This window comes from Pleurodeles waltl, chromosome 3_1, assembly GCF_031143425.1.
Source record: "Pleurodeles waltl isolate 20211129_DDA chromosome 3_1, aPleWal1.hap1.20221129, whole genome shotgun sequence".
Taxonomy (NCBI): Eukaryota; Metazoa; Chordata; class Amphibia; order Caudata; family Salamandridae; genus Pleurodeles; species Pleurodeles waltl.
In genome coordinates this window covers 1,027,983,382-1,027,997,163 of record NC_090440.1, presented here as the reverse complement: position 1 = coordinate 1,027,997,163, position 13,782 = coordinate 1,027,983,382, and positions in this window count along the sequence as shown.

The window sequence follows — 13,782 nt, the reverse complement described above, 5'->3', positions numbered from 1 at the left end:
CTTTGCCAGGATCCTGAGAACACTCCCGTCGTTGTTGGGCTGGTGGGGCCGAGGAACCAGAACTCGGTGATCATGAGATTGGCCTTGCTTCACCCTTTCGCTGGCGCGATCTAGTGCAGGAGTGTTTCGTGTCACTGTTCCATGTAATTGCAGTTTTGGGTGTGTGGATACAGGTGGGGAGCAGAGAAGGAAAGGGTCGATCTGCGCTGTGAAGGCGCCTGTCCTCACTTTGCCGGGGTAGGGGCTACAAATGGGGAGCAGGATGGTGTCGGATAGGGTCTGGGCTGCCAAAGCGCTGAGGAAGTTGTCTCACTCCACGTGCTGCTGGCCACGCCCCCCCACCCAAATCCAGCATCTTGTTGACTTCAACTTGGATGTTTTCTGTTACATGGTCTAACTGCCTATAAATTTTGTTTTTGAAAGGCAAGCTGTCTCCAGGGTCCACATCATAGGTACACCAGTTAATCCTACCAGGGGTCAGAGGAAATAGTTCAGCATACTAGTTGAGGACTTGCCTGCAATCAGCTTCCTGTTGTCCTGTGAGGGTTTCTGGCAAGACACTCCATCCACAGAACCATTTTGTGGGTTGCTGGAGAGGAGATCAGGTAGACGTTCACTCTCTTCCTCCGTTCCCTCGTCTGTAACCATGAGCATGGTCACATCAGCTCTGTCAAAATGGGGTTTCAGGCGGCTGACATGTATAATCCTTTTGGGATTTTTGCAAGTGCCAAGGTCAACTAAGTAGGTGACCTCCCCTTTTCTTTCAAGTATGGAGTATGGCCCAGACCACTTATCCTGGAGAGCCCTGGGAGCCATAGCCTCCAATACCCAAACTTTCTGCCTGGTTGGAATTCTACCATAGCAGCCTTTTGGTCATACCAGTGCTTCTGGAGCTCCTGGCTGGCTTGAAGGTTTTTACTTGCTTTCTCCATATACACAGCCATCCAGGAACGAAAGCCAAATATATAATCCACAATGTCTTGTTTAGGCTCTTTGAGAGGCCTCTCCCAGCCTTCCCTCACAAGGCTCAAGGGACCCCTGTCAGGATGCCCAAGAAAATGTTCAAAGGGGGAACCCTAATCCCTTTTGTGGCACTTCCTTGTAGGCAAAAATCAGACATGGAAGTAAGACATCCACTCACCCTCTGAGCTGTTCAGGAAGTCTTCCAATCACCCCTTTCAATGTTGGGTTAAATCTTTCTATCAGTTCATTGGTCTGTGGAAAGTATGGGGTAGTGAATTTATAAGTCACACCACATTCCTGCCATGTGTTTCAAGTATGCAGACATGAAGTTTGAACCCCTGTCTGACACTACCTCTTTAGGAAAGCCAACCCATGTAAAAATGCCCAAGAGGGCCTTGGCCAGTGCAGGGGCAGTGATGGTCCTAAGAGGAATGGCTTCAGGGTACCTACTGGCATGATTTACTACCACCAGAATGCATCTATTTCCTGAAGCTGTTTGAGGGTCAAGGGGGCCAACAAAGTTAACCCCGACCATTTAGAAGGGCACCCCAACCATTAGTAGTGGGATTAAGGGGGTCTTCAGGTGGCCACCTGCTTTGTCACTGGCTTGGCAGGTGGCACAGGACTGACAAAAGTACTTCACCTTCTGGGACATTCCAGGCCAGTAAAAGTGGTTAACTTGCCTGCTCCATGTTTTGTATTGGCCTAGATGTCCAGCTAGGGGAATGTCATGGGCTGGAGAGAGGAAAAAACTTTATGTACTGCTGGGGCACTACCACCCTTCTGGTTGCACCAGGCTCGAGGTCTCTGGCCTCAGTGAACAAGAGTCCATCCTCCCAATAAACCCTGTAGGTACCACTGACACTACCCTTTTCTTCGTAGGTAGCTTGCTGCCTCAGGCTTTCAAGAGTGGGACAGGTTTTTGTCCCTGGCAGAGATCCTCTCTAGAGGGTCCCCCTGGTCCTAAGAGCTCTGGGTGGTAATGCCCAAGCACTGCAGGCTCAGTTCCCTCTGCGGCTAACAAGTCCTCTTCCTGGAAAGAGAGGTTCTGACTTAAAATCTGTGTGGAAGATCGTTCCTCAGTCTTCTTGCCTTTTCTCTTAGGGGGTAGGTCCATTCTTCCACGATCCAACAACTCTTGTTCACTCTGGAGTTTGCTATGTGCCCTGGTTTTGACACAACCCAATTCTGGGAGCCCAAGCACTATTGCATGAGTCCACAGTTAACTTCAGGCCAGGGAGCCTGCTCCAAATCATTCCCAAGCAGACAGTCTACAAGGATAAATGGGGACACAGCCACTTCTTTTTGTCCAACCCCCTCCCCCAGTCAAAAGATACCATTGCCAGGATGGATCTTTGTGACATTGTCAGCACTGGTGACAAGATATGTTTTCCCTATCAAGTACTGATCTGAGTGGACCAGGTGTTGGGTCACCATAGTAACACAACCTCCTGTATCCCTCAAGGCTTTTACCTTTTACCTTAGTCCCATTAATCAAGTGTGCTGCCAGTAACTTTGCATGTTAGTGGGCCAGGCAGCAAAGGATAAGTCTACCCCTCCCTCTGTGACTAATGTTGCCTCTGTGGGCTCACTAACATGGTCAGGCCACAACTGTGATCCCATCTAGAGATGTGCAACTGCATTTACTACAAGTGGACTAGGGGCATTTTTCTTTTTTTCAGCTAGGGTCTCAGGTTTGGTGTCATTTGGTTTTGCAATCCTGGCATCAAGCCATGTTGGGATCAAAGTGTTGACCTTTCTACCCACACCCACACAGTGATGAGTCTCGGCCCACCCTCCTGGGTAGGGCCTGAAGAATCTTTGTTTTTGGTTTGGTCCCCATCTTTCCCTGGGGAGGGGGACTTTTGGACTCTTTCTTTTAGTCTCCCCCACCAGTGGTTGTTTTGGACACCCTTGTTTTAACCCAGTGGTCTGCCTTCTTCCCCAAATATAAAGAAGAAAGTGGACCTAGGTCTCCCAGAAACTGATATAGTTTCTCATTGCAATGGTTGCTCAATATATGCTCTTTCATAATTAATTATAAAGCCCATCACAGTCTTATACCTTGCTACCTTCTAACCAGCCACCCAGCATTTTTACTGACTAGACATGAATTCTACCTAAGACTGACTCTGGGTTTTTCGAGTCTCCCTGAATTTAATTCTGTATTCTTCAGCTGTAGTCCAAAGCGCTCAATCAGGGTAGCCTTCATGAGGTCATGGGACCTGGCATCTGCCTCATTCAATGTCAGGAGTCTACCCCTGCATTTTCCTGAGAACAGTTCCCTCAACAGAGAGCCTCAATGTCTTCTATCTATAACCCTCTCTATGCAGACTCTCTCATAGGAAGAAAGACACTTGGTTATATCATCACACTCTGTATAAGGTTGGACTTCTCCTTTGGGTAGTTTTAGGTTGAAAGATTTCTTTCCCAAGTTACTTGAATGCTGCCACCAGAGATGGGTTCTAGGCCCAACTCTCGTCTGTTAACTTCTATCTTGAAAAGCTGTCTCTCCCAGAGCCAGTCTTTTGGTTAACCCTTCCAGAGGGAACCCCTCCTCTGAGGGGGCTCCTATTTCTGAGATAGAGGATCTTACCTCATCATCCTCAGCTCCATTGGAGTGTTCCTGATTTTCTGTTCCTGAGGGTTCCCCCTCATCCACTTGGTGTGCAGTCTCATATTCTGCCACAAGGTGTCTAAGCTTTTCTGTGTTACCATGAGCAACATTGTGAATTTGTAAACCTTTGCAGAGAGCTCTTAGTTGGGGATATCTCAATCCCATCCAAGAGGCTAATTTGAGCTCCTTAACCCGTCTTTCTGCATCAGAATGTTTTTTTAACTAAAGTTGGGGCCTTTTTAACTTTTGGAAAAACTTTTGCAAACTTTGAAAATCTTTTTTAAACTTTTGGAAACTTTTTAAGGGCCTAACTATAGTAAAGACTTTATGGCCCAGATGTATCAAAGTATTTTGCATTCGCAAACGGTACAAATCGCAAAATTCCCCCATTTGCGAATGCAAAATAACCTTTCAGAAGACATTCACAGTGCAATATTAAGGAATCGCAAAAATACCAATTCCCTGAAATTGTGACTCAATTTTGCAATTCGCAAATAGGTAATTGCAAAAACAATTCGCAAATTGTGAATGTTCACAAAATGGGGATATTGCATATGCAATTTACCACCAACCCAAATCAGGTGGTAAACAGGTACTACCTATATAAAAAGGCACAGAGTGCATCAGCCCTTTTCAACAATGGCTGCACTATACCTCATGGCGAGGAGGATGAGGATGCTGGCAGGTTTGAGGAAAGGGAGGAGGAGACAGGAGCGCATTTTCAGGGTGCACATAACGCTGTTTGACCAAATAGAAAAGGAGATTTATGAGAAGGATAGGTTGAATTCTATCATGATATTAGACCTAATAGCAGATTTGCAGTCACAACTGCAGCGACACACACAAAACCAATGCGATACTCACTCATGTGCAGGTGTTATGCTCCCTGCACCCCTTAGCCTCAGGAAGCTTTCAGGAAGTAATAGCAGCAGCTGGAGGTGTGTCTCACGGCGCGCTCTAACGCTTCTTCCATGCATTCCTGAATGCGATGTCATCTAAAATCAATGAGCGCATCGAATTCCCTAACACCCTACAGGACTTGCAGCTCACAAAAGTAAATTTCTATCAGGCATCACAATTCCCACACGCCATTGGCTGCATTGATGGGACACATGTTGCAATCTGTCCACCATCGACAAAGAGTATATCTAGAGAAATAGGAAAAGTAGCCATTCCATGAACATACAGGTCATCTGCAATGCCTCACACATCATCACAGATGTAGCACACATGACTCCTACATCTTCAGGCATAGTGGAATATACACACGGCTACTTAGTGAAGAGTTTGGAGAAGGAATTCCTACTTGGTCATTTTTAGACAGAACAATGTAGCATAGTGTACAGGTAAGGTTAGAGAAGACAATGAATCAATATTCACTTCTGTCATAGTAGACAGTGCATATGCAGTGCAGTCCTTTACTCTCCCCATACCTCAATCCAGCTAGACCAAGTAAACAACTTTTCAATGGGGCACGTAGGAGGGCGCAAAATATAATTGAAAGGACTTTTGGCCTGCTGAAGAGTCGCTTCCGATACCTGCACAAACGTGGTGGGGCACTAGAATACAGTCCACAGATCTGCTGCAAGATTGTAGCTACATGTGCTAAGCTGCACAACATCTCAATATCGAGAGGCATACCCCTGGAACCCTCAGATACGGAGTCTGATGAGGATGATGACCCATTACCAACCATGTCAACCAGCAGATGGATCAAGTCAGCAGAAGGCAGACAAAGATGTGCAGAGATCACGCACAATTATTTTTAATGTAAGTAATGAAGAGACCACGTATTGTTCCTTATTGCTACAGGTAGCACATTTATTGCCTTAACTTCTGGTCAGATATGTGGGCATAGAACATAGGTAGTCCAAAAGCACTATCTGTACTTAAATCAAATGCTTCGCTGTTAACATCACAAAACTAGTGCAATGTCACAAAACAACAAGCCCGAAACGTATCCCTATTATTTTTTGCATCCACACACTGCACTAGAACGGTCAGTGTGCTCAGCGGGATCTCTTGTTGGGAGTTCTGAGACAGCACTGTGTCTGGAACTGCGACACTTGTGCTCCATCACAGAGGCAGTCACACTACTGAGGCTAGAGAACTCCTCACTATTCCCACCATCCAGGTTGATGTTCCCAGCGATCTGGGCTGTCTGCATGTTCTCCAATGCATTGGTAATCTACACCACTCCCCGTGCAAAGTCTCTCACTGCAATGTGCCAATTCCACTTGCATGCCCATGGCACATCGTGACAGCAAAACAGTTGCATCTGTGAGGCGATTCAAAGATCTGCTAAACCCATCCAATCTACCCATCAATTGGTTCCTACTGTGGGTGACATGGTCCTGCTGTATTACTGTGCAGAGCTCCTTAATAGCATTTGTTGTCTCCCTTAGATTGTCTGCTGTTGCTTCCTGTCCTTACAGCACTGTTGCATTCAGCTGGCACATGTTGTGATCGAGAGAAACCAACTGCCTGTGCATTGATTTCCTGTGCTTACATTGTAGGAGCTGCACTGTCAACATTGATGCCTCCAGACCATCAAACAGAGATGGGCCCTCACCTTCCTCTGAGCTCTGTCTGACATCTGCTCTATGTCTCCTGAGTGGAGGGTTTTGGCGCTGGAAAGGGGACTGACAGCTGTGGGTATGTCTATCCTCAGAAGGTGGTATATGAACGTCTTCAGGCAAGTAATCGGACTCCAGAATAAATTCAGGGAGTTGTTCTACTGTTGCCTTGTGTCTGGGTTGTGCAGGTGTTATGAGCACAATGTTTTCAACCCCAGACCATGGCTGGCTTTCCTCATTGCCCCCAGTTTCTGTTTCTGCTGCATGTGGTGCAGGGGCATCTGCAACATCAATGATCAGTATTTCAGTTACATATTAGTTTTGCATGTCTAAGTGCACAGTTACATTTTATAGTAAAAGGTTTCCCTGACATAGTGTTTCTAATTGTCATTTGTTTTGTCTATCTGTGTGGGGATGCACTATGCTGCAATGTTTGTTCTAGGTTCACATTCGGAGTATGGCCTACTACTCCCATAAGGCATTGTTGGGCTGATTGGAATGTGTGGCTTGGACTATTTTGATCAGTGAGTGCAAACATAGCTTTTCTCTGGGGAACAATTTTGCATGCACCTGTGGTGATTGAAATGATTGTTATCCTTACCTATGCTGGTGCCTGGTGTGGCCGAGGTGTCTATTTCGGTGACCTTAACTATGCCTTCTGGCTGCAGAGTCCCCTCCACCATGTTCTCCAAGGGGACAGATTTTTTCTGAGTGAATGGTCCTCCGCCAGTGCTCCTTGACTCCTTAGGCCTGGTTGCTACATTCTCCTTTGCACGTGTATGCAAATCATACCAGTGCTGCGTATCTCCTCGATGGAGCGCTGCGCCACACCCACCGCGCCGGTCTTCTCCTGGATGTCACTCCACAATTTGTGCTTCTCACACTCCGAAACATGGAGTAAGTTGTTACCAAAGAGCTTGTCATGGCTTTTCACCACCTCTTAAGTGAGCACCTCCAGTTCCTGCTCACTGAACTTGAGCTTCCTCTTTCTGCCTCCAGTATCCTTGGCATTCCCCTCAGTGGCCATGGTCTGTTTGCACCCTGCCTGACACTCCTGACTGGCTCCCTGATGCTGTGCTAACTGAGCCTGCCTCCTCCTGTGGCTCGGGCTTCTGGAAAGCATGCACTGACCCGTTTCCTGGTTGTGAGCTAATCAAGCTGCTCCAGAATACAAAAATCGCAAATTGCGATTTGCTATTTTACCGAATTGTTATTTGGTAATCTCTATTTGCGATTGCGAATTTTAGGTAATCACAAAATATTTAGCGATTACGTTGTTACATTGCATTTTGTGAATTCCAAATAGCAATTTGGTGAAAATCACTATTCGGTAATCGCAAATGCAGTGCTTCGTACATATGGCCCTATGTTTCTAATCACTGTTTTTAGGGACCTAACCAGTGCCCCAGCAATTAATTTTAAAATTCAGAAAAATAGTTCAATTGAAAATAAAACTAGGCTAAATACAACTTTTAGAATTTTTCAGGTGATCACTTAGTGACAAAGTGGTATCAGCACCCCACCGCTGATCCGCCAAATGTAGGAAGCTGGCTCTATATATAGTGTACGAAAAATATGTGCACTGTGCAGAGTCCAAGTGACCCCACTTTGATATCTGGAGGTAAAAAGCAGAGCACCTAATGTTCTGTTTTTGTGGTAGTGAGGGCGAGCAGTTAGGGTTAGCTTGGAGATGTTTGCTGTACTCACAGTACCAATAAATGTGGACAAATAATTAAAAACCAATTTACACAAATACGTCAGATTTTTATAAATTTTTTAAGACCAGTATCATCAATATATGGTAAGTACTTCTTTATTTATGATTTTTTGAAGTTTAGAAAATGTTCTGTTTTGTGCGTAGTTACGCATCATAGGAATGAATGCGAAAATCTTTAAAAATGCATATAAAATCAGGCAATACTCTCACAAGTGTCACCTTCTAGTTTTAGGTCAAGATTGTTGAGATGTCCTGTGGGCCAGCCGGAGAAGTTTGGATGGATCCGTGCTCAAGCAGGAGCAGCAGCTGAAAGTCTTGGAGCTGGTGCACAACGGAAAAGGGGACCCCTTGGAAACACGCTGCACAGATGGACAAGGTAGGTCCGGTGGGTCCTCTTGTAAGGTAGAGGTTGCAAGGGGTTAGGGATCCCTAGAGCACAGCTAGTTCAGCATTGCAGGGGCCAGGGAGGCTGGGTGCAGTGCAGATAGGTCAGCCAAGGGTTGTGCATCAGGAAGTCCTTGGAGCCAGGAGCAGGTCACTTGGAGGGCAGATTGCAGGTAAGCAAGCCAACTCTGGGTGGTAGTTTTTGGGTGTCCTGAAGTCACTTGACTAGTGCTTGCATCTAGGCTTTTGAGAGTCCAGAATTGGCTTTCCTTCTTGCTGCCCGACGTTAGGAGTCCAGTAGCCCAGGCAATGGTATGTCGCAGGCCCTGAAAGTCACAGTGCCACCAAACTTGGCACAATGGTAGATTTTACCCTTTGGGCCTGTCATGTGGATTTTGGTCTGGCTGCTTTTTCCGGTTCTTTGTTCAGCGGCCAGTCAGTGAACTGGACTTCACTGTTTTCTTGCTTGCAGGTTGCAGGAGAGTGATAGCTTCACTCTGAAGGAGGTTCTTAGTGATTTTCAGAAGGCTGGAGGTGCTCTGGGGTTTCGTAGAGTGTTTCAGGGTGACTGCCTGAGGGAGGAGGTGTAACACCTTCACCCATGAAAGGATTTGTGTTCTGGCTCCTGAGAGCAGAGGCTCTCACCCTAAGAGTCCAGACTTCTGTCTGGTGGTGGCAGGCTGATTATGACCAGTCAGCAACCATTCCATGCCTGTTAGGGTTGCAGGGGTCACATCTATGGTGTCCTCTGAAACTGCCCTCTGGGTACTTTTTTTTATAATAAATCCAACACTGGCATCAGTGTGGGTGTATTATTCTGAGTTGTTTGATAACAAACAACCCAGTCTTCAGAGAGGCCATCACGGAACTGGGGAACTCGTAATGACCAGTGTCCAGCACATGTAGTTGCTATGGCTTCCTTTTACACTTACTATGTCTTAAGGTTTTGCAAAGACACTTTAGGGGCACATTTTCTCATGCACACATATACCCTCAAATGCATTATAGTGCACCCTGACTCAGGGCTGTGAGGCCCGCCAGAAGGGTGACTTACCTGTACTGCATGCTGTGTTAGTAGACATGACACTCTTGGTGAGTGCCATGTTGAGTTTGCAACTTTTACGTGCAGCTTGTGATGCATGTGCAATGGCAGTCTGCATGAGACCTGTGTGGGGCCTCTCAGAGTGGCACAATTGGTGCTGAAGCTCTTGGTGGCCCTCTTCAGTACTCATGCCCAAGGTATCAGGGGTACCATTTATTAGTGACTTACAAGGGTGGCTGAAGTGCCAAACAGTTCAATTTTGTAGGAAGAGATCTGCCCTGGTCCCCGATTTAGCAGGGGCATAGGGTACTTACAGTTTTAAAAACATCCTTTTCCAGGCAAAGGGTGGGGGGCTACCATGTCAAAAGAGGCCCTTTTTCACAGTAAGCGCTGAAGAAACAAGCCCCTACTTGTTTGGGACTCACTTGTGGGTTCAGACAGACTACAGGCCCCTCGGATGGGTAATGCAGATGAGGGGTGACAATCCTTAACTGCTGATGTGGTCCATCTCCCTACAGGGAATGGACTTTACTTTGGAACACCACCCTGGCACAGAACACGCCCTTGATGATGGTATGTCCAGGTTCTTCTGTCTCAGTGATGAGAACTCCCATGAGGTTGGGTAGTTTTCCCCACTTTAATCTGGCAGGGACAAGTGTTACACCTTTCAGCTCTTGGCGTAGTTTCCCCTACTTTTTGATCCTGTGCTGAATTTTGTTTTTGCTGGCTTTAGGATTCTGGCACTTCACGACCTCTGACCAGTGCTAAAGTGCAAGTGCTCTCTGTCTAAATTATATTGGTAATTGATTTACCCATAACTGGTATATTTGATGTACTAGTAAGTCCCAAGTAAAGTGCACTATGCATACCCAGGGCCTGTCAATCAAATGCTACTAGTGGGCCTGCAGCACCTTTTATTCCACCTGTTGTTCCTGGTCTTCTTTAAGGAGAGCAAGGCTACCTCTGCACCTGCACTCCCTGGGCCAGGTAAAAAGGTACTGTTCATAGAAACTTGGTATAGTGACCCCTCAGACCTTATCTCCAGAAGTGTGGCAGTAGACGAGCGGAAGTCAGAAAGACGAAGTTTGGCGGTCACACGGACGAGTGGGGCAAGGAGTGGTGGCGGCGTTTGCCTGAGTGGACTTGGGAGGTGGGACAAAGCAGCATACTGCGGATGAGGTCTGAGCAGGAGGAGGTGTTTGCAGGAGCATACTGCCAACAGAGTGCACAGAGTGGAGCAGGAGGAAGTTAAGCTAAGGAGGAGCTGAGTCGCTGAGGAGAGCAGGTCAGGGTGCACCAGGCATGCATGCGGGCTCTGACTCGGTCCAATCTTCTCCGCTCCCTTGTTCCTTTGCAACTTCTCTTTCTTCGATCAGCGGCTCACGGCTCGAGCTCCCAGTTTTCCATCCACATCCCACTCGCTGCTACTGCCGCCACCTCTGTTTTACTCCTGCTTCAGTCCAGTTTGCCTCTACCTTCTGCCTCTGCCCTTGGAAAGCTGAACCTACGTGCCAGTGTGGCAATAAAGCCTTTGTCCTTCTGCCCTTCTGTCTCCTGGATTATGCCCTGGTCTTTATCCTTGTTGGGCTTCCTGAGTTCTTTCTAGTTATCTCTGGGGCAGAAGGTATCCGTGCACACTTGGAGACCTCTGAAAACCCCTCGAAGCCTTCAGAAACTCCTCAGAAGTCTTGAAGCTTTGAAGCTCTAAAGTTCTGATGATTTTACTTGCTTTGTGCCTCTTTGTCCCAGTGGGCTTTCAAATTGACCTTTTCACATTTGGTATTTGGCACTGGCATTTGGTTACTGCCATTGTGAAGACATAAGTCACCTAGAGATTTTCAGAGCTGTGGACTTTTAGGTGCCTCTCTGTTGGTGGAGTGCGGGTGCTGTAGTTAGCAACTGCTAAGTGTGTGCCCTAGAATCCCTGCGGAAGCAACCTGGCTAGTGCGGGTTACTGGTGTGACTCGCTCCCCCAGTTAGTTGGATTTGAAGCGTCCTGTCTAGGCTCCTTAAAGTCACTTCAGCCAATCGTCTTCTTACATCTGTTGACATACTTCAAGAAATGTGGCTCATGAACCCTTTGATCATTTCTGACTTTTATGAAATTAATAAACCAGCTACATAAAAAAACATTTTTGGAAGACCAACTGGCGGCCTCTCGACATATTTCATTATTGGCCTTGACCTTGACCTGAAAGTGAAAATGGTAGATGAAGAAGATATGTTCCAGTCAATTAAGCTCGAAGGCAAAAGACACAAACAATATTCAATAAGAATCTTACTAATTAATCTACATTGTAATTTCCTTTGGACCTGGGAGGCCGGAGAAAATGCACTACCTAGTCGAAGCCCTTGAGGGAGTATTGTGCAACCAGTATAGTGTTATCATTTGTGGGGACTTCAACCTTAAGTTTCTTGGGATGGGGGCGGATGACAGCCACTCAGCATGCCCATCAACTAAGCTGTTGAAATGCTTCCTCGTCAGGCATGGCCTCGCCTCTATCCAACATACACTGGAAAAGAGTTCCTCAGATGTAAAATACCTGAGTACCTTTCGGGGGAAAAGCATTTTAGGCTACATCTTTGTTTCGTCGGACCTCTTTAAATACCTGAAGTCTTTTGACATTAACAATAGTGGGGCGAGAGACCACTTACCACTCTGCATTGAGTTGAGTGTGTGTCCAATTCCCTTGGACACCCAGCTGACCACTGGATCTTCAAGAGGAGATGAAAACCTACAGAACATATGTTGCATAACATAGGGCTCGCTCCCCTTGAAAAAGCAAGCTGCATGCTTGGAAATTGGGCAAGGGTTCCTCCCTACCACTACAGATGGGTGAGAACTTGCTGAATAGCAGGCCGTAAATAGTTTACGTTCTATTGTATAGCTTGGGCTCCACTCTTCCATCTTAGAGGTTGCCATAACATGTTTTTCAATCACCTTCGACAAGGGGTAGCAAGCGGCGTATCTGAAGGCTACAAATCTGCCTCAAAGATAAAAATGTGCCATTTAATTTTGAATGCTTGGCACAACCTCAAGAAACAACACAAGAAATGTGTTTGATCTTTTAAATGCGCCCAGACAGAAAAAGAGTGGTTACATATTTACTTTCTTTTGGGTAAGAACAACCAAGCAGATCTATGGAGATTTATTCAAAACAAGATGAGTCGAGAGGGCCCATGAAACAATGAGATAAATGAAGAAAGTTGGATACAACATGTAAGCAAGTTATACCTAACTAACTCTGCCCTCCCAGTCAGTTTCAGGAATCAAGTCTGCACACAAGAAAGACAACAACCCAATGACCTCCCTCCCACGACCAGGAACGTCTCGATTCTCCTGCGAAATATCAGAGCCTCAGGTTCGCTAGGGCCCAACGGTATTCATGTACAAGTATACATTGGTTTGTGGTCAACCCCTCTCTCGACTCTGTACAGTGCCTGCCTGCTGACTCAAACGATCACAAACAGTTGGAGGGGTTCTATCCTTCATCTGATCTTAAGAAAGAGGTTAGACAGGACCCCAGCTAACTACCGCCTCATTGCTCTTCCTGATATAGAGGCTAAAGTTTTCGCCTGTCTGTTGTTAAAAGAGCTGGAAAGTGGGGTTGAAGGTAACATAATTCCAATTTACCAAACTTGATTCCGGACAAAATCAGAGACAATAGACAATATAGTGGCACTTTCTAATTTAATACAACAAGCCTATAGTAAAAAAAACTCCCCCACTCTAATCTTGTTTTGTGGATTATTCGATCCGGTGGACAGATACCATCTGTGGGAAAAACTCCAAGGTTGGGGCATCCCTAGCCACCTGTTAAAGTCCATAGTTTTACTTTATACAGCAACACGGGTAAGAGTCAAGCTGTCCACAACAGTGCTAAGAAGGATGATTCCCACGGATAATGGGCTGAAGCAAGGCTGCATCCTCACTTCGCTCCTTTTTAATCTGTACACAGCAGACATGTCTTCAGCTTTAAAAAGCACTAATCTAATTCCCCCTAATATTGAGAACTGTAAAATCACACTCCTTCAATATGCTGACGGCCTTTTCCTGTTAGATCACTCTAGAGTGGGATTTTAAATAGTGTTAACTGCTCCCCACAAACATAACCAGGCAAATAAGATGAGGGTGAATGTTTCAAAGACAAAGGTGGTTACTTTTGGGAAATCCTCAAATAATTTGACTCACTACTGGACTATGGGACCCCTAAATATCATTGGGGCAAAGTTGTACAACTATTTAGGGGTGTGGTTCACAGTGAAGGGAAGTGTTAAAGTCCACTTATGCCATCTTAGAACTAATGCTGACCTGATAATTGCAAGAGTATGCTTGCTCAATAACTTCATAATGGGTCCCTCTTCAGCTCCCATCAGAGGAGTGCTGGCAGCTACTCTTTTGCCAGCATTAAATTATGGCCATAAGGCTTTCCCAGGGCAGCTTACTAAATTAGTGGATCAGCTTCAAGCTAAGGCCTACAAG